The sequence below is a fragment of the Ictidomys tridecemlineatus genome, chromosome 14 (assembly GCF_052094955.1).
Source record: "Ictidomys tridecemlineatus isolate mIctTri1 chromosome 14, mIctTri1.hap1, whole genome shotgun sequence".
Lineage (NCBI taxonomy): Eukaryota > Metazoa > Chordata > Mammalia > Rodentia > Sciuridae > Ictidomys > Ictidomys tridecemlineatus.
The window spans coordinates 54767181-54793365 of record NC_135490.1 but is presented as its reverse complement, the minus strand read 5'-3'; the positions used below and the strand labels follow the sequence as shown (position 1 = coordinate 54793365).

The 26185-nt window shown below is 46.8% G+C and overlaps 1 long non-coding RNA gene across 1 annotated transcript in view; it reads left to right on the top strand.

Annotated features, from left to right (window-relative positions):
• Positions 1-26185, top strand: part of LOC144370425 (uncharacterized) — a 67408-nt gene that overhangs the window by 23663 nt on the left and 17560 nt on the right. Inside the window, exon 3 of the long non-coding RNA XR_013430392.1 lies at positions 1320-1391. This is a non-coding gene — a long non-coding RNA (uncharacterized LOC144370425). The remainder of the gene's footprint in view (positions 1-1319; positions 1392-26185) is intronic.

Sequence of the window (26185 nt, the reverse complement as noted above, 5' to 3'; positions counted from 1 at the left end):
CCCGCGGTGTTCCCTCTGCACCACCTGAAGCCCACGCATGCTCACTGACCACTCACCTGGCCCCCACCCCGCGCCGGCGGACAGGTGGGTGCGGGTTCCCTCAGGCGCTCAACCGCCGCCCCTCCCCAGCTCCAGGGCGCCCCAGGCGGCACCCAGTCCCCATCAGCGGGCACCACAGGGACAGAGGTAAGAGAGACACGGGTTGCTGCGCGCCATCCCCGCCCGCCGCGGGTCCCAGAGGCACCTCCCGGAGGACACCTGCCTGCCGGCCGCCCTGGCGCGCGGGGCAGGCAGCGTCCTAGCGGGAAAGAGGCGCCCGAAGTTCTGGTTGAGCTGCCGCGGGCCGCGGGTCTCAGGCCGCGGAAATGGCCGCCTCGGCCGGTCCGGCTCTGCACACCTGCCGGCGACGGGCGGATCGTGAGGCCGGGCCAGTGGATGCCGCGCCCGGGCAGCGCAGGTAGCGACCAGAGCGGGACCTGAGCGGCACCGCCATCCCGCAGCCTCCAGCCGTCCAGGCTTCCGTTAGCGGAAGCGGGCGCTGGGAGGGAGCGCGGCGGACAGTGCGCCCCCTGCTGGCTGGTCGGCCACTCGGCCGCCAAGCCGCCAAGGAAAGCTCAGGACTCTGCAGCTATTTCAAATCAAAGGCTGAATGTTCTCTCTGAGAAGTGGATGCTGATCCATAATTGGAGAAGGGGGGATGGAGGAACTTTGATGGGGCAAAGGGAGGGAGGGGTGGGAAGGGGGAAATGGAGGCTGGAAAGATGGTGGGATGAGATGGACATCATTACCCTAGGTCCACGTATGAATGCACAAATGGTGCATCGTGTACAACCAGAAAAATGAAAAGTTGGGCTGCAATTGTGTACGATAAATCACAATGCATTCTGCTGTCATATACACCAAGTTGTCCAGAGATCAGTTTATTTAGCATAGGTAGAAGCATCTGCAGCAGGAGTGGTGTGGTTCTAGGGACCTATATAGCCCCTAAGGGAAATGTGCCAGATTACAATTGGTCAGGTGATTGTCAGTGCCTGTTGTCAGTTCCATATTGGGCTCCTGGGCTGCTGATGGATCTTTGGCGGGTTCTTTTGGCTGGCTTTTCCTCCTAATCAGCAAGAAGGATCTGGAAGCCTAGAGTCCTAGAGGTGGCTGCCATTGTTGGGTGGTGGCCCATCCCTGTCCTGACTCTGTGCCCAACAGAGGGCCTGACAACACAGAAGTCAGAGCAAGAAGATGCTGTGTGGCCCAGCATTGACTCAGCAGTAGGAGCAATGGCAGAGCCACTCTGTAGCCACCTGGTGTTTGTTTCTGTTTTGTAGGATTGGATCCTGGAGAGTATCTTTGTCTTCAGCAGTGAATGGGATGACCCACTAGACAGTCACACACTGAAGGTAGGACACCAAGGGAGCAGATCTCTGTAAGAGCTGGAGGACACTGCTGCTTTTGAACCTGGGGAGGGAGTTTTGAATCCAAAAATATATGTCTGAATGCAGGTCTCTTTATAGTTTTCATATCTTAATGACCTTGTGTCAAGAGATCTGATTCCATGACCTTTGAGTGTGCTGTGTTACCACCTTTTCTAGCTCTATATGGAAAGTTGCCCTTTGTCAGGAGATGAGCTCATTCTCTCCTTGTCACCCAAACATCTAGCCTTGGGCTCTGATTGGTGATGACCTCTCAGGCAACAAGCCCAGGAGGTCTTATTTGGGATTAGTGTTTATTTCTGCCTAGACTCTTTCTGCTCTGCAACAAATTACCTGGGGATGGTCATCTAAGAGAAAGAGAAATTCCTTTCTCACAGCTCTGGAGACCATGGAGTCCCAGATCCAGGTGCTGAGCATTGGACTGCTGAGGGCATTCTTGCTGTGTCTGTGCATGGCAGAAGGCAGGAGGACAGAGCATGGGGTGGTGGGTGGAACTCTCACAGGCACAACCTGGAGCCAGGAGACAAAGTTCTGTCATCTGTCAGGTGGAGGGAGGGCAGTGCACCCACTCTCTGCAGGATCAGGATGTGCAGCAGCATCATCACCTTCTCTTCCTCACCCTCAACATCTGGATAACAGGGCACAGCGAGGACTGGATAGTTCAGGAGTGTTTTGTGTGGGATGAGTGTGTGTACGCCACCATTGTGGGGAGATGAGGGGAGAAGGAGAACCTCCTGCACCAGAATCCAGTTTCCTGGAAGAAGGAGATGAGAGGATACTAAGAGGAAGAGGGGAAGTGTGAGATTCGGGGGCTGGATACAGAGTAAGACAAATGGGTGCCCATGTTCTAAAGTGCCCGGCTCACTATTTTGGCAGATGATGTAGGAAGAAACCAGACACACTGAGGGGAGCTCCGCAGAGGCTGCTCCTGTGTGAGCTCACAAGTGGAGACAAGAGGATGGGACAATCCACGTATTTCATTGAAGCAGCCCCAGAACACTCTCCCAGGGAATCCATCACCACTCCATAGCTGCTCCTCCTGCTGCCAGGATGAGGCTCCGTGTCTCCTTTATCCAGACGCAGAGGCTGCAGGTGCTGCTGGCACCAGGGTGTGTGACTGGGGTGGGGGGCTGCCCACTATGTCCCTGATGGAGATGCCACTAGAGAGGTTCAATCTCTTACTCTGCAGGGACTGACAACCACTCTGCCTGTCCAAGCCCAACTCATCAGGGCCATGGTCAGTGAATCACTAGGTGTGGAAGGACTGGGAAAACCTGGCCTTCAGAGTCTCCCAGGCTCCTCATGCAGCAGGCAGGACCACCCACTGCACCCAGATTTGCAGCCCTGTGGGCAAGCAGTCCTGGCCTCAAGCAGGGACAGTATGGCTTCAAGGACGAATGGGACACATCCCAGTCCTGGAATCCTTCAGCTGCTGTGAAGCCTCCTAGGACTTGGGACACATTTCTCAATCTGAGGATTGAAGGACGTGGTGTGTCAAGATATATATCACTTTTTGCACATATGCCACATTCAACCAAGCCCAATACCTATTCATTTCAATGCAGTACTCATGTGGAAGATCAGGATTGTGGTTACTTATCTTCCTTTTTTCCCCTTTTGTGACTGAGAATCAAATAATATAAACATAGTCAGTTTTTTTCTTTGTTTTACTTTTTCTAATTTTTTTTCTAATTAGTTACGCATGAGAATAGAATGCATTTTGACACATGACTCATAAATGGAGTATAGCCTCTCATTCTTTGGTTTGTATGTGATGTAGAATCATACTGGTCATGAAATCATAAGCCATAATTTCATTCTTCTTTAAAGCTGAGTAATATTTCATTGTGTGCATATGCCTCATGTTCTTATCCATTCATCTGTTGAAGGGAACCTAGGTTTGTTAAATAGTTTATCTATTGTGAATTGATAAATATTGATAAACTTTGATGTGATTACATTACTGTAGTCTGCTGATATTAAGTGCTTTGAGTATAAACCTAAGAGTGGGATAGCTGGGTCAAATGGTGGTTTCATTCCCAGTTTTCTGAGGAATCTCAATACCACTTTCTGTAATGTTTGCACCAATCTGCAAGGCCACGGGCAATGTATGACTGTACATTTTCTCCCACAGCCTCATCAACATTTAATATTGCTTGTATTCTTGATGATTGTCATTCTGAATGGAGTGAGATAAAATATTAGAGTAGTTTTGACTTGCATTTTTATAACCACTAGAGGTGTTAAACATTTTTTCATATATTTGTTGGTTGATTGTATATCTTCTTAGTTAAGTGTCTGTTCTGTTCCTTAGCCCATTTATTAATTGAGTTATTTGTTTTTTTTTTTATGGTGTTGAGTTTTTTGAGTTCTTTATATATTCTGGAAATTCTCTATCTGAGGTGCATGTGGTAAAGATTTCATCCCATTCTGTAGGCTCTATCTTCACATTATTGATTGTTTTCTTTACTGAGGAGACAGTTTAGTTTGAATATATCCCATTTATTGATTATTGATTTTACTTCTTGTGCATTAGGAGTCTTGTTAAGGAAGTCAGTTCCTCGGCCAACATGGGACTACTTTTTCTTCTACTAGACCCAGGGTCTCTGTTCTAGTGCCTAAGTCTTCGATGTACTTTGAGTTGAATTTCAACCAGGGTGAGAGATAGGGGTTTCATTTTATTTTTCTACATATGGATTTCCAGTTTTCTCAGCATCATTTGTTGAAGAAACTATCTTTTCTCCAATGAATGTCACGTGTATGAAAGAAGATTCCTTCCTACACAGGATCTAGCCAATGCAAATGCAGACAAATTGGCAGAAGAATTTAAGAGGTTTGGAGTTACACCAAGGGTAAGAGTATGTGAAGCCACTCTAGACACTCCTCTTGTGGAGAAAGAAGGCAACCATGTGCTCGATTGGCCTTTTACTGATGTTGCACCACCCTCCAACAGATTTTTTTGGCTCTTAAGTCTTTGGAAAATTACCTTTCATGCAGCACCTGGTTGTTTCATTGCTGTCTGTGGCCCTGAAGGCCTTGGGAGGCTCCAGTGTGGGTTGCTCTAGCATTAGTTGAAGGGGCGCTGCGGCATGAAGATGCACCACAGTCCCTAAGACAAAAACAGTGTGGAGCTTTGAACAGCAAACAACTCTTGTATTTAGAGAAGCATCATCCAAAAAGGCAGCTGTGCTTCAAAGGTTCCAGGGGGCACAGGAACAACTCCTGCGTTCAGTAAGTCGTGGTGCCTGATGCTACTGCCTTGGAAATGGGACGTGTGATGGGACCTAATTGGGTGTAGATATTAGCTAGTGTGTTGGTGTGCTGGATGGGTCTGATGGAACTTCCATGGGAATACTGGAAAGGAGTTTCACCAGGCCACAAGGTAGACAGAATTACATCATCAATGATCTGGTGATGATCAACCTACGTAGACACTGAGCAAAAACCACTTTCTGTTTGGTAATTAAAATGTGTTATGCTTTGGGTGTGAGTTGTCCCCCAAAGCTCACGGGTGACAGTGCAGAAATGCTCACAGTGAAGTGATTAGATTGTGAGTGCTGTGGCCTAACAGTTGACCTAACAAATCCTGAGTTTTTAAAATACTTTTATTTTTATTTATTAATTTTTTAAATTGTTGATAGATATTTATTTTTATTATATGTGGTGTTGAGATTCGAACCCAGTGCCTCACACATGCCAGGCAAGTGCACTACCACTGAGCCATAACCCCAGACCTCCAAATCTTGATGATTTTGAGTGGATGATTTGAGAGGACTACGTATTTGGTGGTAACTGCCAGCAGGTGATGTGAGTCAGCAGGAAGGAGGTCCTTGTCGTGGGCGCCCGCCCTTGTGGGTTACATTTTCTCCCTGGGAGCTTGCTCTGTCTCTCTGCATTCCTGCTGCCATGGGACAGGGTAGTTTTCCTCTGTCATGGGTTTTCATCATGATATTCTGCCTCTGCTCTGGCCCAAAGAAATGGTGCCAACTGATCATGGACTGAAACCTCTGATATTGTGAAAATATCTTTTCTTCTTCTACGATGGATGTTCTTGTTAGGGATTTGGGTCACAGTAACAACAACAACAAAAAAAGGGAGCACAATAAAAAAATTTATATCACTTTCTACAGAAAAAAACAATATCCTTTTATTTTAAAAATTCTATCAAAATAGGTTTCCATATGACACTGCATTTTTTAAAAAAATTAATGTTAACCAGCCTGTGGGTTAGCAGACTATACAGACTTCATCAGAGCATTCATAGATGCTTAGAATATTTACAAGTGTTGTTCACTAGGTGGTAAAGTTCTGTTGCTATTTTTCCAGTACATATTCCACAGTAAAAGAAAGGGCATATGTTGGAATTCTTGTTTAAAAATTCTTAACAAATGGAAAGAAGCAAAATTTTCTGAAAAAAAGGTTTTTCTTGAAATAGTTCTCTTAAACAATCAGGAATATAGAAATGCAAAATAAATGTAAAGAAGAATAAGAAGGTTTAAGTTCATATTATTCTTTTAAATTATTTAAAGTAACATTAAGGTAAATTTTTACATTCATTATAAAAATGTTGTCCCACCTTCTGCAAATGATTTCACTCTGATTGCTGTAATGGAAATTTCACTTATTTAAAAAAATATATGCATGGAAGAATAATATCTTGCTTGCTACCTATGCACAAATTCCAGCTGACCTCAGACTAGTCAGGCAAGATGACCTTTGAGAAACATCAGTCGCAGAGTCTGTTGGAGTCACTACTCAGTCTTGCAAACTGAACAATATTTTGACAAGAGAGCCAGGAACTCACTGAGTCTTCAAGACTGTGCCAAACAGCCTCCAATGATCTTCTCCACGAATGCTTGTGAAATATGCATGTGGAAGAGGTGTGCAGAAATTCTGGAATAACCAATATTGATTGATCAAAATAATTGATCAGAAGAAACACATGATTTGGGGCAATTCACATAGAACTTTGTTGGAAAGAATCTCTGCATTTTCCTTAGCAGGCAATTGGCCCTGTTCCTAGTCCCAGTTTCTGCAAGCAGTTTAGGAGCCAACCTGTGGCAGACTGGCTGGAAGTGTCCCTGGCCCAATGGAGCAGGCCATGTTTTCACACACTGGCCCTTTCCTAGAGGAGCTTCATCTTCTTTTTCTCTTTAGCAAGCCTCCTGGGGAAATCACACATGGGTGGGATGCACTGTCTACACGGTCCCCACAGTCTGGGCTGCTGGACAAATTCAGACACAAGAGGTGCAAGGCCTTCTTGGGTGGATCCCTCCCCACCTCGTTGTCACAAGGGCTGAGGCCAGGGCCGGAGCACAATAGGAATCCTGTCCCACTGAGGATGTGACTTCAGCTGGCAAGGCCAGACTGAAGCCTATGTGGAGCCCATTTGACCTGAATAATGGAGCTTGATGTATTCAGGGTTGGTGCCCTCTCCTGCAGCAGACCTCACAGGGGCTCCTGTCCCTGAGGCTATTGGAACTGTTGGAGGGGAAGTAGTTCTGCTGTAATCCTCTGAGTTAGAAGATAGAGAAGTTGGAGTCACAAGAACCAAATTATTGCTGTTAGGAGAACAAGTCTTTGACTTCATTATTTTTAGGTTTTGGTTTTCTGGTTTGAATTCCCTGTTTTTTTCATAGGAAGAGGTTGAGGCACTGCATGGAGTTTCTGATAGAGTCCACAGGCATTGCACGCAGGTTTGCCTTCAGCGTTTCTGCAGCATAAGGTCATGATGGTGGTGTGCCAGTTGTCATGGGATAGTCCTAGCCACCAAGATGAAGGCGCGTGCTTCTGCTGCTTGATGCGGGGCACACTGAGGTCATTCAACTTAGTGTAGAGGCTGCAGGCTTTGCACAGGTAGGGACCAGTTCCCTCCTACCACCAAGTAGTGTCTAGATGGAACCACAGTTTATGCATTTGGTGTGCTCTCTGGCAGGTCCTCCAGTAGGTTTGCAGTGGGGCCCAGAGGCACTGCAAGCAAGGCTCAGGCTTGGCTGTTCAGACTGTGCAGCAGTAGAGTCTCCAAGGGTCCAGCTGTCCAGGCAGACATCAGTGGCAAACCTATGTAGGGACTCAAACTGAGTCCTTTTGAAAACTGCAATACAATTTAGTAGTTTGACTGACTGACAGCCTCGTTTCTTGAATAGCCTTGGCTCAGGCAAGTACAGCAGCTGAACTTGGCCAATGCAGAGTCGTAATATTGTTGTAAGCAAGGAAAGGATTTTGTGCCTCACTTCAGTTCGTAAATACTGCCACATGGCACTGCACACATTAGTTCCATGGACATTTTGTGATTGTGAGGGCTTTCAGAGAATCCAGTCATTCCAGTTGTTGATTTTTGTATTTCTGCTTGCTCAGATAAATTCTATGGAATTGAACTTCTCTAAAGTTATTTTCTCCTTTGAATATCAAGTGAGAGCTTATTCATCTTAAGGATGAGGGTGTTATTAATGTTTATATTCTATTTTCATCATTAAAACCTACAACTAGAGGTTCAGGGATTGCTGACCAGGGTTGGCTGTGCTTAAACTCTGAATTCATCTGTGGGCTGGGTACCCACGCTCTGGGTAGGTTCCTGGTTTGGGAAAATTTCCCCACTCAGTCCCATGCCCCTCTAGTAGTTAGGATCCAGCTCTCCAATAATGTCTCTGATGACCTTTGCAGCAGGGCAGGGACATACCCTCTTGCCAAGGAAGTGTGCAGACTTTGCAATCTCCTGGAGGGTTGGACAGCTGCGGTGGCATCTCTTAGTGTGAGAAGTCAGAGTACAAGAGCCTGGCCACAGTGATCTTTTCTGCCCAGTGGTGGACCTGGTCACCCAGGTAAGGAGCTGGACTCCTCCTCTGCAGACTTTAGAGTCACTCTCATGGCTTTGGTGCCCAAGGATCCTGGAGGGCAGAAGCCAGAACTTGCCTCCCAAGGAAGCTGTGGACCCCTCCAGGCCTACAGGCCTGAACACTACCACTCAGCCAGGCAGTGGCCTTTGTGGCTCCCAAAGCCTAGGGGCCCTCTCACCTTCACAGGCACAGATGAGCACTTGCTGCTGAGAACTGCAGGTAGGAAAGGATCTAACCAGCACTGGAGATGAGCCTGTGCATGGAAGGAAGAGGCATCAGGATTGGAAACTGGTGCTTGGTGGGGAAGGGACACCCACTGGGTAGCACCTGAATTCTGTTCCTGTCCCCAACCCCATACCTCTCCATGCCCCATGCACCTGGCATAATGGCCACAGCAAGCAGCTTTGAGTACATCTCCTGGACAAAATGCAGGGCTCTCAAAGGGCATGGTGAGCTATTTCTACATTTCCCCTTGTTCATTCTGGGGTCCTGAGCAGACAGAAAGCTCCTTTTATTTTGAAAACCCAACTCCAGTGCCTAAATTCATGGCAACTTTGGCAAAAGCCACAAGCCGGATGTAGAAGATGGAACATGACCCTGTTGGAGAGCCCCATCCCATGTATGCTAGAGCCCCATCCCATGTATGCTGCATGACCAGGTGACACCCTCTTACCCAAACACTGTCCTCACTGGCCAAGTAATCTGCCCTCCAGGCGGGGGTGCAAACTGAACTCACCTGGACTAGGAGGTAGATGTCTCAGGGTCAAGAGGCTGGTGACCCCATCTAGTGCCCAAAGCCTGATCAGATATGGAGGGACAAGGAAGAGAACCAGTGGGACCAGACAGGGGAAGAATCGCAACTCCCCTGTCATGAACTGCCTGGCTATTGGTGGCAGGGCAGAGAGGGGTGGCCTAGTGAGAACCTGCACATGGAGGAGGCTGGTCCCTCCAAAGACATCTCCCAGACCTGCACCCCCATGCCCTACCATACGAGGCTGAAGTGGTGGAGGGCAGGCTACCCTGAAAGCCTCAAAGATCTACAAGGGATTGTATTGTGAGCTGCAGTCCGTCTCTTTGCTGGTCTTGTCTGGACTTGGAGGGCTGCAGGTTGTTTCCTACCAAACCTCCAACCCCACTATCTTCATCTGTCCAAGAGATTCATTAATGGCAATTACGCCTTTAAGCTGTGTATCTCCAAGGATGCAGGCTCCTGTCACAGTGAAAGGAAGGGTGGGTCCACTTAGCTGGCAGGATCCCAGTGGGCACTTGGTACATAGGATAGCTGGAGTGGGGATGGTACGAATGTGTTTGGGAAATCATGGGCTGGTGTGGCTAGAAGGGGCAGTGGGCTCCTCGAATCTAGCTGATACGTTGTCAGTCCTGCTGGGTTGGGGGATAGTAGCCTGTTTGGGGGGACCACTGGCCCTGGCCTGAGGATCAAAGCACCTCTACCCTCCTATGCTAGTCATTTTTTGGCACTGTCAGGGAGTTCCATGTGTGATGGTTCATGAATTGGATTGTATGTCCCTTAGTTTCAGGCTTTGGGTCACCCAAGGAGCCCAGTATCCCTTAAATAGGGGAAGTACCTGGGGTCAACCTTTATTTATCTGGGCATGGAGATGCTCTGCTGTTCTAACTTTTCAGATTTCAGGGAGAGGCAGCCACGGTTTCATAGCATTCTTTCTCCCACACACCCAGGACCTCCCCCACTGTTTCAGTTACCATTTCCTTGTGTTTGAAGACAAGCCATTATCAGGCTCTCTGTCTTCTCATATGGGCTGACACCCTGGTACCAGAATCACCTTCCTCTCACACATTCCATTGCCTTGAAGGGAAGGGATTCATCTGTCATATTTGGATAGAAACCTGCCTGTGAACCTGGAGTTCTGGAGCCACAGAGGAGGAAAGAGATTGACCAGTGCTGTAGGAGGTGATTTTCACCACTGAGTAGTGCTACAAAGGCTGTGGAGAGGGAAGGTCAATGGCTTGTCTGAACACTGTCCTGGGGCACTTGATGGGAGGGTTCAAGGTGAAAGGCAGGGCTCCTGGGTAGCAACTGGTTCTCCTCCACGGGCTGGTGCTATGCTGGCAACTGGAGGGATAGACAGAGCACAAAGGATGATAAATGACCTAACCACAGAGGTAGGATCTTGAGAGTCACAAGGGCCTCCTGGCTCATTGGCCACTTGCTTGTCTTAAACAGAGATGGAAAGCTACATTATCTTCCAGGTCCCAATCTATACATGTTCCCACATCCACCCCCCAGTAATGATGACCAGAAGTGACCTAGTGAGCCCAGGACACACAGTGCTTAGCCCAGATTCTCAGGCAGCACTGGACCATGCTGTTCAATGGGAGATTACATTCCATACCGTGGTGAAGATGAGGCTTTCCTCTAAAATATGTGGTTCAAATTTAAGAAATAAGGGAAAGGGACTTAAAAATTATTAGTCAATCCAGGTGTGGTGGTGCATTCCTATAATCCCAGTAATTCAGGGGCTGAGGCAAGAAGTTGTTGAGTTCTAGGGTAGTATCCCCAAAGTAGTGAGACCCTGTCTTAGAATAAAAAGTAAAAGAGTTTTGTAAAGCCCAATGGAAGAGCACCTTTGGCTCAATCTTCTGCACACACAAAACATGTTGTTATTCCAAATTTGCATAATGTCTAGCTCCACACATTACCATGAACATATGTCACACCTTTCTTTGACATCTAATCAGAAAGCAAGATAGGTGCATAAAAAGAGTCAGAAAAACTAGAAACAATAAAATTTACATACATTTGCGGGGCAAGAGCAAGGCCATGGAGGCAAATACGTGAGTTTTTAGGAAGCCCCTTTAGCTAGCAATGAATATCTTAGCCAGGTTGAAGGTCAGGAAAATTGCCCAGCTCAGATCAAGCAGGTTACCATCAAACCAGAGTGTGGGTTTTGTGATGGTGTCAGGTCAGGCATACATGCAGATCTCCTCTAGGCTCCACAGTGAGTGTTTTAGATACACAGTGTTTAACCCTGGGCTTCAGTGTGGACCCCAGGACTTGAATGAGCACTTCAAGACCAGCTTTCCCTCCAGGCCCAGCAGTGCAGGTTTCAAGACCACTTCATGCCTGAGAGGGAAGCTGGCAAATGGTAAGTCTGGATATGATGTCCCATATCCAGCCCACCTGTGACAAAGTCCAAGCCTGTCCTGGAGACTCTAAACCCCTGCACTGCACTATAGGAAAGCCTAGCCAGCTGTTGAGTGATGTGCACAAGGGCATCTGGGTTGACATCATATCCACAAGACCAAGCAGCCCATTGCTGCTATTCAGGGTTGAAGGGTTGGTGAGTTCAAGCCCACAGCCTGGGCTGAGCTTCCTGGGTGGGTTACACTAATTGAATGTGTTATGTCACTTTGTTTGGATTGTATTTATACACACAAACTCAACATAGACAATGCAGTGAATGATGACTCCACTTAGGAGGAGTTAACTTAAGAGACTATAACATATATACAGTGAAAACTACTTTCGTCATACGCTCTTAACTTCCCATAATTGTGTTAACAAGTTCTTTCTGAATTCTTTCTAAGTTTTAGGTTCCCAAGGTCCACAGGCATGATTCCTGATCTTTTGGAAGTTTTCAGATATTTGTATGTCTGTTTATATTCCTTTCTCCCTTGTAGCATTTTCTTTTCTTGTATTGTCTAGTATTTTTCCTTAAAGTGATCTCTTTTAGTTACATTCAATTTACTGCTCTCCCAGAGCATTCTTTATAACTGCAGCTTAAGTTTTTAGGTTACACCTCAAACTTTACATAGTTTCTATCCTTCCTGATGGAAATCACCCCATTAGTTAGGCAAACCACAGTATTTCTATATCCCTTATTACCTTACTGTCCTCTGATGTCTCCTAACATAACCACACTTTTATATATGAAAATTAGTTACTTCCTCCAAACTAAGACAAAAAAGATCTTTATTGTCTCCAGTCTCTGTCCCTGTCACCAAGGGAATTATGATAGAGTGCTTAAACACTGCAATTCTTTCAGACTTTTGTTTCCTAAAAGCATTACCCTCCCATTAGTCTGAAATTACTTGAAAGTAATGGCCATATTTATTTTGCTCATCACCAATTTATAGGTAGTACCATGCAGAGAATATACTCAATAAATACTTATGAATGAGTAATTACTCTTGACCTTCACATTGCATATGGAGTTAGTGTTGTAACTACTACTCTAGTTGTATCCTCACATTTTATCATAATCATCCTATTCCAGAAATTATATATATATATATATATATATATATATATATATTCAAGAAAGACTTTTGGTAATTGTTAAAACAAAACATAAAATAGAATTTGAACAGATAAATTTCTTTTCCCTCACACTTTGAAATGGAAGAGAAAAAAATTACCATAAAAATAAACATAACTTTGACAGATTTTATTATAGCAATCTAAAAATATTATTTCCTTATATATTTAGATCAAAATCATAGGGAAGCACCCAAATATATAGTACTAAGTAAACTAAAATGAAATTGACAATGCACAATTAATTCCTAAGTATTGATTTGACAGATGAACTGATGAAATCTTATTATTAATCTGTTTTTTATTCAGGTTAGTAGTATTATCTTAAGTTTATTGAGCAGTTATTCTCGTTGTCAGATTGGAATTAAAGAGATGAAGCTAATAAGATGTAAGATCTATGAATTAGTTTATAAAACACACCCATATTTTATTAAAAGTGAAGAATGTTAACTTTTCTCATTTGCAAGTTCTACTTTAGTTCCCCAGAAATTTAAAAAAAAATCATAAAGGGAATAAATGACTCATGGCCAAAACATCTAATAAAAATTGTGATCATTCTTTCAAGAATTCTTTTTCCTGACACATGAATTTTTCATGTGGTAGTACTCTTTTTGTGCACTTTACAGTGGAATGGAATTTGAGCATGAGTATCTTTTCTTCTATTCCGCAGTGACCAGAAGTCTCTTCAGAAGACAATGAATGATATCGAGGGTCTCACTGAGACAATAAAACTACCGTTCCTCCTTTGGTTGAAGCTAATGCAAAAAATAAACAGTGTGGACCAGTCCGCATGCCAGTGTGTCTGATTTTCTTTTCCCCTTCCTCCACTTGGGTGGTCTCCATATGGAACACCTCTCCACCTTGAAGGCTTTGTTTCTTTGGGGAAGTTTGAGTTTCCTGATGGGCCAGTCCAGGTGGTGACTTGGGTCCTATGGCCAAGGAGGTGGGGCCTGCAAATGGGAAGGAGTAGAAAAATCAGAGTAAGAAAGACACTTCCAGGGAAAAGAACATTGGTTCATAGTATTCTCTATTGGGTGCTTCCATCTTGCCCTCTGTCGGAGCCAGCGGCTCAGATATATTTATTCATAGTTCAAAGCTAGTTGAGGGCAAGTATCAACAAATATTCAACAAGCCTTAGCCTAATTCGCCAATGGTTAGCTGAGTCAAGAACCCCATTCCCTTGGTGCTGCAGTGCTCTGCTTTCGACCTGTGATGGGCTGAGTTCTCTGCTGCTTGGTACTGACCCTGAATACTGATCCTCCCCACAAGGTCAACTGCTATATTTGACGACAAATACGCCACCTGAGGATCACAAGGCCAGACCCAATGTGACTACTCATGTCCCACATGTTAGAAAGGTCTTCCTTTAATTGAGATTAAATTTAATCTTTCTGAGAAATAGAAAGCTGCTCTACTCCAGCTTCTTCAATATAGAGAATGTGAAGCAAAGCAAAGCATAGTGTACAGAGTCATGGAAACGGGCACCTCAGGGTTCTCATGAGGACACACATCATGGAAGAGTTTTATGATCAACGTCATGGTGCTATCAAACTCTTGACAACTTACGTAACTTCATTGCTGCCCTGTTTCTGGCCTGCTCACATTTCCTCCTGTAAAGCCCAATTGTGTTTTTCTATGTAAACACAATCTGCAGTCATTGTTACATCAGTTCCAATCCATTGTCATTTACTCTTTATAGTAATTTTAGATATTTTTTACTCTGCAGGATTTTCAAACTTTAGAAATACTGTTAAGAGAATTCCATATGGGAATTCTTTCCTAATTGATCTAATCAATCTTGTTGAAGTAATCTTGCTGAGCAAACAGCTTTTACAGATTTTTAACACATCATTAATGAGGGAGACAGGTCTATATTATAATAGTTGAAAGATTCATCTATACATGTGAAATATTGAAGTGTGTTTGCAAATGAATGCCAAACTTTTCTTCCTAGTGGGCGAGGGAAGACCACTGAAACTGCCTGGACAAACTTTATTTCCTGTCTCTCCATGAGAGTTCTTTGGAATGTCTAGGAGGAGTCACAGACTTTTCACATTTTGCCACATGTACTTTATCTTGCCTCTTTCCCTAATTCAACCTTTCTGAACAGTTTGAGAAGAGTATTTGTGTCTCCTACCCCTGTGCACTTAATGCCTTTACTGTGCTGTGAATTGTCCAGGACAGCACATTCTCTCCCATAACCCTGGAAAATTCCTACATTCAGGAAACTAACATTGACACAATACTTTCCTCTAGTCTATAGCCCAGTTTCTTAGTTGTCCTGTTGTCATCCTCCATGCTTGATTTAAGTCCAGGCTCCCACAGTTCATACACTTATCACATCTCTTTAGTCTCCTTTATAGTTTCAGAAAATTTTCAAGTTTGCCTACTTCTGAAACTTAGAGACAAACACTGTGGCATTTCTGTGTATGTGTGTGTGTGAGTGTGTGTGTGTGTGTGTGTGTGTGTGCACGTATACATATGCACTGCTTCATTGGTGATTATGTCTTCAGCTATTATGTGAAAAGCCAACAAATCGCAAATATGTGGCACCAGGCCTACAATATAGAAATAGCTGTCGACGTGTCTGCCCTGCTTACCAAATTGAGTCAGTGTAAGAACTTGGCAGGCAGGAGGTGACTAGAACTTGACAGCCTTCGAAGGAGGGGTCGTATCCATGGGCTCTTCACTGGCAGCCTGGGAGGTTGGTGGTGCTGATGCCCTCTGTGCCAGGGTGGAGGCCGGTGAGTGGTCCTGCACTGGCAGTGTGGTAACCGTGGGGGCATTGGGAAGAGAGGCTCTTTGCTGTCCAGCAGGGTGCCTAGAAGCAGGCTGAGGGGCGGGTGGTGGGACAATGGAATGGGACAGATTGCGGTTGGGTTGAGAGAACTGAAGGGTTGGGGGGCTGGGGAGGACTGGTCCCTTTGCTGGCTGCCTGTGCTGCCTATGGCCATGGACATTGCTGTCACTGGATGCAGGAGAAGACAAAATGACCGCCATGGAAGGGGGAGTGGTGTCCATGGCCATGTCCTCAGGCAGCACAGTGGGATTCTGGGGAAGGTGAGCCGATGACATGGCTATTAGGGTGAGAGGGACACTCCTAGTGGAGTGCTGGCCCTGGGTATTGGGGTTTGGGGTGGAAGGGACAGGAGTGGGTCTTGGGAAGGAATGAGGAGGAGGAGGAAGAGGAGCAGCAGGGCTGGGGAGGACTTGTCCCTTTGCTGGCTGCCTGTGCTGCCTATGGCCATGGACATTGCTGCCACTGGATGCAGGAGAGGACAAAATGACTGCCATGGAAGGGGGAGTGGTGTCCATGGCCGTGTCCTCAGGCAGCACAGCGGGATTCTGGGGAAGGTGAGCCGATGACATGGCTATTAGGGTGGGAGGGACACTCCTAGTGGAGTGCTGGCCCTGGGTATTGGGGTTTGGGGTGGAAGGGACAGGAGTGGGTCTTGGGAAGGAATGAGGAGGAGGAGGAAGAGGAGCAGCAGGGCTGGGGAGGACTTGTCCCTTTGCTGGCTGCCTGTGCTGCCTATGGCCATGGACATTGCTGCCACTGGATGTAGGAGAGGACAAAATGACTGCCATGGAAGGGGGAGTGGTGTCCATGGCCGTGTCCTCAGGCAGCACAGCGGGATTCTGGGGAAGGTGAGCCGATGACATGGCTATTAGGGTGGGAGGGACACTCCTAGTGGATTGCTGGCCCTGGGTATTGGGGTTTGGGGTGGAAGGGACAGGAGTGGGTCTTGGGAAGGAATGAGGAGGAGGAGGAAGAGGAGCAGCAGGGCTGGGGAGGACTTGTCCCTTTGCTGGCTGCCTGTGCTGCCTATGGCCATGGACACTGCTGCCACTGGATGTAGGAGAGGACAAAATGACCGCCATGGAAGGGGGAGTGGTGTCCATGGCCGTGTCCTCAGGCAGCACAGCGGATTCTGGGGAAGGTGAGCCGATGACATGGCTATTAGGATGGGAGGGACACTCCTGGTGGAGTACTGGCCCTGGGTATTGGGCTTTGGGGTGGAAGGGACAGGAGTGGGTCTTGGGAAGGAATGAGGAGGAGGAGGAAGAGGAGCAGCAGGAGGAGCAGCCAAAGGAGAGGGAACACTAGGAGGAGGAGCAGGAAGAGGAGGAGAGGAGGAGGAATAGGAGCAGGAGGAAGTGGAAATGGAGAAGGGGGAGAGGGAAAAGGAGGAGGAGGAGGAGGAGGAGGAGGAGGAGGAGGAGGAGCAGGAGGAGGAGGAGGAGGAGGAGCAGGGAGGAGCAGGAGGAAAGAGGAGAAGGGGAATGAGGAGGAAGAGAGGGAGTAGGACTAGGAGAAAGACCAGGGGAGGAGGAGGAGGGGGAGGAGGAGGGGGAGGAGGAGCAGGAGAAAAAGTGAAGGAAGAGGAGAAGGAAATGGAAGAGGAGGAGGAGGGAGGACAAGGAGAAGGAGGGGAGGGGGAGGAAGAGGAAAAGGAGAAGGAGGAGGAGGAGGAGGATCTATGCACATGGGGGTTGGGGATTCCATTCTGGAAGAGGTAGGATTGGAGGGGAAAGGGACCTGGGTAGGAGGTGTGGGAAGTGAAACACATTAGGGGTAATTCCAACATGGGCACTGGGGCTAAAGGGAGAAGGAGGTTTCCTGGGGAAGAGGCAGTGGAATATTAGATGAGGGGGAAGGTGGAGGGATGGGTAGGTTCAGGGGCCCAGCAGGCTCGAATTCCATTGGGATGGGGGAGGGTCATTGGGTGGGGGGAGGTGGCCTGCATTCCAGGTAGGGCCTGCAGGTGGGGAGGATGAATGGACAGTGGTGGTGCAGTCCTCCAGAGCCTCTCTTCCGCCCTGGGCGACCTGTGTCTCAGCTTCACGTGGTTACTTCTGGCACTCTGAACCCTCCTCAGGGTGCCTTTTGAACATAAAAGTAGCCGCTTTGCAGGTGGGGGCAGCCCATCCTGATGCCAGGCAATCAGTGATGGCAGGGCCACTGGCATGAGCAGCTTTCTTTTATGCGGCCTCCTGGAAGCAGCAGTTAGTGAGGGCCAACCCTGGGATAGAACACAGGTGGGCTTCAGGCCCTGCTCTCCCTGGATGGATGGGGAGGCAGACAGGCAGATCCACTTCTTGGGCGACACGGGGGGCCTCTGGAGAACACTATTGGGGGGCCAAGAACTGGCCTCCAGGGCACTGAGGTCTCCCCGAGTGACCTCCTCCGTCTTCTTCTCCTCCTCGTCCTTCTCCTCCTCCTTCAGCTTCTCCTCCTTCTTAAGGCTTCTCCTCCTTCTCCTCCTCTTCCTCCTTGTCCTTCTCCTCTTCCTCCTCCTCCTCTTCCTCCTCGTCTTTCTCCTCCTCCTCCTCCTCCTCCTCCTCCTCCTCCTCCTCGTACTTCTCCTCTTCCTCCTCCTCCTCCTCCTCCTCGTACTTCTCCTCTTCCTCCTCCTCCTCCTCCTCCTCCTCCTCGTCCTCCTCCTCCTCCTCCTCCTCCTCGTACTTCTCCTCTCCTCCTCCTCCTCCTCCTCCTCCTCGTCCTCCTCCTCCTCCTCCTCCTCCTCCTCCTCCTCCTCCTCCTCCTCCTTCTCCTCCTCCTCCTCCTGCTCCTCCTCCTGATGGGTCTTGCCGTTTTCTGGATGTTCCTGGGCCCTGAGCTCGGCTTCCTTAGGCGCACCAAGAGGGCAGCGAGCAGCTGTCATGGGCCCCTCAGCTTGGTGGATGAGCTGAGGAACTGGAGGCAGGAGGAGTGGCCAGCGCCCAGGAGGGGGGACCCTTACTGCTGTCCAGGGGCCGAACATCCGGGAGTTGTTCCTCGATAGCACCGGCTTTTTGGGGAACGGCCCCCAGGACGCGGGCAGCAGGATCCCCCGACAGAGGAGCGGGCCTCTGTCCCTGCCAGCAGCAGGAGGCCCCCGAGGTGGAGGTCGGGGATCCTGGAGGAAGCGCCTGCTGGCAGGGCTGGGGGGAGCGGCAGGTGCAGCCGGGTGGGGCCCTGTGAGGAGAGGGAGCCTCCCGGGCGAGGCGCAGGGGAGTTTGACGGGCCACCAGGGCCCTGCGGCGCAGCCTGAGACCGCACTTGGTGAGAAGACTGCCCATGGAGGGCACGGGGGCTCGTCACTAGGCACAAGTCCACACTAGTCCAACGCTGGTCAGCACAGAGCAGCTTGGCTGAGAAGCCAGCTCCTCCTTGGACCAAAGGCTGAACTGGAGTTTAGCCTTTGTGACGTGTGGATGGAACCTGTGACGCAGAAAGGACTTGGGCCAAGGCGGTTGGTCAAAGGAAGGCTCCAGGGTGAAGAGACCCCCACCCCCACTTGGTCTGAGCTCAGGCTCCTCCTGACTCTGCGCTGCTTCTTCTCCCACACCCACCGCACAGTTATTCTCACCCTCCAGAGGGTCATTCTGAGGCTGCTTTCCTCTGGGTTACTTAGGCAGTCATTCCACGTGGCTCCAAAAATCTCTCCAGGGTTCTACTGGACATGACTGTACCCATCCAGAGTCGATTAGTTTTATATGACACTAGATGGTATTTGGATACATCATACATAAATGGAGTATAACTTCTCATTCTTCCAGCTGTACGTGTTGTAGAATTACACTGGTCATGTAATCATATATGCACATAAGCTCATAATGTCTGATTCACTCTACTATCCCTCCTACTCCCATGCCACCTCCCCTCCCTTTGTCTAATCCAAAGCCCTTCTATTCTTCCTTAGGCACCCTCCCCCGTTTTTGTGAATTAGCATCCACAAATCACAGAAAACATTCAGCCTCTGGTTCTTTGGGATTAGCTTATTTTGCCAATGTCATAACTTTGTTCTTTTTTATGACTGAGTAATAGTCCATCGTGTATCTATACCACATTTTCTTTTCCATTTCATCTGCTAAAGGGCACCTAGGTTTCTTCCATAGTTTAGCTATTTAGTGAGTTGAGCTGCTATAAACATTAATGTGGCTGTGTCACATTAAGTCATTCAGGCACAACTCGAGGAGTGGGATAGGTGTGTTTCATTTTGCAATTGATGGTTTTGTGTTTGCTTTTCTCTCCTGGTCACTCCATATCCAAACATAAAGCACGTCCAACATCCTTGTGTTTTCTAATTAAGAAACAGTGGAAAAGGCACAATTCTGACTTTGACACTCACATTGGCTGCTTCCACTGTGGACCAGTGTAGGGACATGCTCTTCTAGGTGCCCCATGGTGCATGGTAGTCTGCTGTCCCTGCTGCCTATTGCATCACTGTGACCACACCCAGCTGTGACCTCTGCTGGACCCTGCACTGCAAAGACCCATATTGCTTCCACCTTGGGATCAGGAAATGGAGAAGGCAGGCTAAGGATCAGAGGGCACACACCCCATTCCCTCTGGAAAGGCAGGAAACAAAGGGACAGGTGTCTGTTTGTCACTGCCACAACACGCTCCCCATCTTCTCCTGTGGGGTACAGTGGTCCACATGCTGGACTTACAGTGGCCAACACCCTGTCACACAACCAGGTAGCCAGCTGCTATCATCCTGTGGAACCTTGACAGGGCTTAGATGTGGCAGCTGCCACCACCCTGCATCCTTGCTGGGACACTTGTCCACACCTTTGGGACTATTGGAAGTAAGATTATCTGTGGAAACCATGTCCCACCCCACCACCCAATGCTGCTTCTGTCACCCCCTCCTTCGGTCCCTGCAGGTGTCTTGGTTGCCCAGAAGACTCTGCTTGACCACTGCAACAGTGCAAAATGGGGTCCAGCAGGCAGGCAACTGACTATGTGCACAGACCCACCCTCCTGTCATGGACCACACAATTCCTCCTGCGCTCATTGGGCCATTCTGACACCGCTGTTCCATGTACTGCCCACCCTGTGATCCAGAATAGGCCCTGGTAAAGCCTCTGGCAGATGGATTTTAAATGTTTTATGTTCTTTTTACTTATACATGCCAGTGGAATGCATTTTGACACATTATAGGTACATGGAGTATAACTCCCCATATTTTGGCTGTACATGATGAGGATTTACACTGGCCATGAATCCATACGTGAACATAGGAAAGTTACATCTGGTTCATCCTACTATCTTTCCTTTTCTCATCCCTTTTCCCTTCCCTTCATTCCCGTTTGTCTTATCCAATGAAGTCTATTCTTCCCTCCCCACCCCTTTATTGTGCATTGGCACCCACATATCAGAGAACATTCAATCCTTGTTTTTTGGGATTGGCTTATTTCATTTAGCATGATAGTCACCATCTTTAGTTCCATCTGCTTACCAGCAAATGTCATAATTTCATCCCATGGGACAATTGTCCAATGGGTTAAAACATAATAAACGCACTGTACAATTCAAAGGCAGCATCTCCATCTCGCCACTCCTCCTGCCCATTGTGGAGTCCTGTCAAGTCCCCACTGTTCTTTCTCAACATTTTATGATCATTTGGCTTCCTTGTATCTCCATGTGCTTCTAGAGAGCTTTAAAATTCTTTTTTTTTGGTAGCGTGCTGATTTATTTTTAAATTAAGTAATTAATTTTAATTAGGTGTATATGACAGCAGAATACATTTTGATTTATCGTACACAATTGCAGCCCAACTTTTCATTTTTCTGGTTGTACACGATGCACCATTTGTGCATTCATACGTGGACCTAGGGTAATGATGTCCATCTCATCCCACCATCTTTCCAGCCTCCATTTCCCCCTTCCCACCCCTCCCTCCCTTTGCCCCATCAAAGTTCCTCCATCCCCCCTTCTCCAATTATGGATCAGCATCCACTTCTCAGAGAGAACATTCAGCCTTTGATTTGAAATAGCTGCAGAGTCCTGAGCTTTCCTTGGCGGCTTGGCGGCCGAGTGGCCGACCAGCCAGCAGGGGGCGCACTGTCCGCCGCGCTCCCTCCCAGCGCCCGCTTCCGCTAACGGAAGCCTGGACGGCTGGAGGCTGCGGGATGGCGGTGCCGCTCAGGTCCCGCTCTGGTCGCTACCTGCGCTGCCCGGGCGCGGCATCCACTGGCCCGGCCTCACGATCCGCCCGTCGCCGGCAGGTGTGCAGAGCCGGACCGGCCGAGGCGGCCATTTCCGCGGCCTGAGACCCGCGGCCCGCGGCAGCTCAACCAGAACTTCGGGCGCCTCTTTCCCGCTAGGACGCTGCCTGCCCCGCGCGCCAGGGCGGCCGGCAGGCAGGTGTCCTCCGGGAGGTGCCTCTGGGACCCGCGGCGGGCGGGGATGGCGCGCAGCAACCCGTGTCTCTCTTACCTCTGTCCCTGTGGTGCCCGCTGATGGGGACTGGGTGCCGCCTGGGGCGCCCTGGAGCTGGGGAGGGGCGGCGGTTGAGCGCCTGAGGGAACCCGCACCCACCTGTCCGCCGGCGCGGGGTGGGGGCCAGGTGAGTGGTCAGTGAGCATGCGTGGGCTTCAGGTGGTGCAGAGGGAACACCGCGGGCTGTGCCAGTTGTGCCTCCAGGCAGGAGCACCAGAGGATGAACCACAGGCCTTGCTTGGCTGCCTCCTAGCTTTCCCTGAGGATGACCACTCACTCTGAAAGCTCCTTTTTCCACTGCTTCCTTTTGTACCTGGGCAAACACTTTGTCATGAGCCATGCTCTGTGATTTGTGTTTCTAAGTTTGATTATTCACTTTCTATAGATCAATTATGAATCTCTCCAATTAGGACTTTAATGTTTTTCTCAAAACTCAGTTTTTGTTTTTGACCTACAAGCAACCAAAAACTTAGCCTTTAATGCATGCCTTTTTCTTCATTAATTCAGCTAAGAAATATGTATGGATCACCCACTGTGTGCATTGTGCTGGGCACTGTACTGGACACCCTCCATGCATATTTGATTAAGGCCTAGGCTTTTGCATCACATGTCCTTTCAGTTTGGTGGAAAAGAGAAGAGAATCAATTGCTCATTATCTTTCTTGCTTGGCATGATCTCAGCCAATACTCTCAAATTTCACTTTTGTTCAAGGATTCTGATTCTTGCAAGAACATTTTAATTTCTTTGGGGAGTTCATTTAGTATCTGAAATTTTGTGTGTATTTTATGCTGCCTTTCTATAATATGCCTTTACTGGCTTTTTAAAGTGCACATATGTAACTTTTCTGGAGACAAAAATGAGGCCTTTACCTATAATGGGGTCCTGTTTGGTTTTTAACACAGTATGCAGTGTGGTTACTGCTGAAGCTGAAAACCTGGTATTCTTTCTCAGTAGTGGTAATGTTTTTCTGGCAATTGCCATACTAGGCCTTTCACATTCTTGGAGTATATTGGAACTTTATGAATATAGAAATGTTTAACAGGCTTCTGACTTTATCCCATGTAACACTTGAATTGAGAGTCTCTTGTTTTCTTTGTATATACTCATACCCCAAGTTCACAACTTAATTTTGAAGTTTATCTTTCATTTGATGAACTTTTCCCCCTCACAAAGATTCCAAGTTTTTCTCAACTCATGAAGCCGATGATACATAAACAACTGTAAAGAGAACCACAAACTGAGATGTGTTTCTCTGCTATCTTCATCTAGACACAGTTATGTCTGTCTCCTATCCTACCCCACCTTGGCCTTATGATAAAAATTCATAACCCAGCAGAATTACAAAGTGTTAAGTCCACAAATAATTGCCAAGTCCTGTTCAAAGTCATTCTTTCTCACCTGCCTTTACCTGTGCTTTGATTTTGAATAGCTTGTGCTGTTTTGGAGCCTTCGTTTCTTAAAAGTTAAAATGGACTGGTAGAGAATAAATACAGCACAGGAGGAGTGATTTCAGTGACTTAGTCACAAACCAACACAAAATATTTTAATGAATGAATGGGATTCAATTGTCATTTTGTAAATGATCATCTTTCTTCCTTTTCTGGTAGGGTTTTTAGACCCTGAGGAGGAATTGGAGCTGATCCACATTATGGGAATGGAAACCACCGAACCTGAGCCAGACAGTGCAGTGCAGCCTGCCTCTTGTTCTGATGACCTTTGATGCCAAATGAGACTCTGAGAAGATCACTCCATTGAAGACTGTTCTAAGAAAAAGCAGGATCAGAAGAGATTGGGAACTCAAAGAGGTCTTGAGACCAATGTTAAACACTTTGCTAGAATCTGGATCAGTTCATGGGGATTTTAGATCTAGAGACGAGAGTGGTGATGAGAGCAGTTTAGTTTCCATGAACCTATGGAAATGAAACCTCTGGAAATTAATCCATCATGTCCAACAGAAGAAAATGATGTATCTGTCCTGATTCCTGTGGGGGACCAACTACCAGAAGCCCGTCTTTCCACTGATGTTCCAGAAAAAACGGTTCCAATCCAAATCACAGCTTTCCACCAGAAACCACGGGTGAGACAGTGGTCCATTCGACCGCAGGGCACTTCCAGACTGAACTTTTTAAAAAATTTATTTATTTGTTCTAATTAGTCATACATGACAGCGGAATTCATTTTGATTCATAGTACACAAATGGAGCACAACTTTTTATTTCTCTGGTTGTACACAAAGTAGAGTCACATCATTCGTGTCTTCCCATATGTATCTAGGGTAATGATGTCCATCTCATTCCACTATCTTTCCTACCCCCATGGCCCTCCCTTTCCATCCCTCCCCTTTGCCCTATCCAAAGTTCATCCATTCCTCCCTTGCCCCCTCCCCCATTATGGATCAGTATCTACTTATCAGAGAAAACATTCACATTCAGTTTCAAGTGATATTCCTACTAGCCCCGACTGCATATGCATTGTAATGGATTGATTATATTCCAGGGATTTTTCAAGACAACAGATTTGGACATTTGGACATCAGTGATAAATTGAGTACTGAGCTCTTCCAGGACAAAAGTGAGGAGGCTTCCCTTGACCTAGTGTTTGAGCTGGTAAGTCAGCTACAGTGTCACACTCACAAAGAGAATGGAATTGAAATTTGCATGGAGTTTCTGCAAGGCACTTGTATTTATGGCAGGAATTATTATTCATGCTTAGAGCACTGTATATTGTTTTTCCTATTTCAAGAAAATTTACCATTTGTCAAAGAAACCAACTTCCCATTTAAAATTGTCTGTTAACTATGAAAGCTGTATACTTGAGTCATTTGTATATCTCTTCATACTGTAGTGGTCTTTCCTTTGTTATTGACTGATACAGTACCCTGATTACAAGGTTATTTTGTACTTGTCTTAATACATTAGTATAATAACAACTGCTTAAAAATAAACTAAAATAAAAGTACCATGTGAAATTGATGATTACTGTAATCAAGCTAATTAACATATCCACCCACTCACATATGTGTGTGTGTGTCTGTGTGTGTTTGTGTTTGTGTGTGTGTGTAGTGAGAACACTTTCAAGCAGAACAATTAAAAAAATTTTTTTAGTTGTAGTTGGACACAATACCTTTCTTTTATTTATTTTTGTGTGGTGCTAAGGATTGAACCCAGGACCTCACATGTGCCAAGCAAGTGCTCTGCAACTGAGCCATAACCCCAGCTCACAGAGCAGCAAATTTAAGCATACAACAGAGTGTTATTCACGGTGGGGACCCAGTTGTAGGACAGATGTCCAGAATTGGCTCATGCTGCATCACTGAAGTTTTGTACTCTTTGGGTAACAGCTCCTGTTTTCCTAAACCCCGAGCTCCTGGGAACCACCATCCTGCTCTCTGCTTTTACAGAGCAACTGGTTTTGATTCCACACTTCATTGAGGTCATAGAGCACGACCTTCTACATTTGCTTTTTTCACTTAGAATAATGTCTCCTAAAGCTCATTAGGGTTTCAAATCACAAGATTTCCTGCATTTTGAAGGCAGAATATTGTTCTGGTTGTCAAGTGGTTGACATGTTTTTGTATGTGGACCTAATCTTAAAACACCAGTTAAGAAAATTAATGAGATTTTTTTCAGAAGTGATTTATGAAACATTACTTTTATTTGTTTTAGTACCAGGAATTGAACTCATGGGGGGTTAACACTGAGCCATATCCCAGCGCTTTTTGTTTGTTTGTTTGTTTGTTTGTTTGTTTTCAAATTTTGACACAGAGTCTTGTAAAGTTGTTTAGGGCCTTGCTAAATTGCTGAGACTGGATTTGAACTTGCAATTCTCCTGCTTCAACCTCCCAAGCTCTGGAAAGTAGTATAGAAATCCCTCAGAAATCTTGCAATGAAACAAGCATTTGAACTAGTTATCCCACTCTTTGGCATATACCCAAAGTACTTAAAATGGGCATACCATAAGGATGCACCCACATCAATATTTTTTGCACCTTAATTCACAATAGCTAAGCTCTGGAACCAACCTAGGTGGCATTCAACAGATGAATGGAAAAAAATACACACACATAAACACAGGAATATTTCTCAGCCATAAAGGATGAAATTATGACATTTGCTGGTAAGCAGATGGAACTGGAGATGGAGACTATCATGCTAAATGAAATAAGCCAATCCCAAAAAACAAAGATTGAATGTTCTCTGATATGTGGGTGCCAATGCACAATAAAGGGGTGGGGAGGGAAGAATAGACTTCATTGGATAAGACAAACGGGAATGAAGGGAAGGGAAAAGGGATGAGAAAAGGAAAGATAGTAGGATGAACCAGATGTAACTTTCCTATGTTCACGTATGGATTCATGGCCAGTGTAAATCCTCATCATGTACAGCCAAAATATGGGGAGTTATACTCCATGTACCTA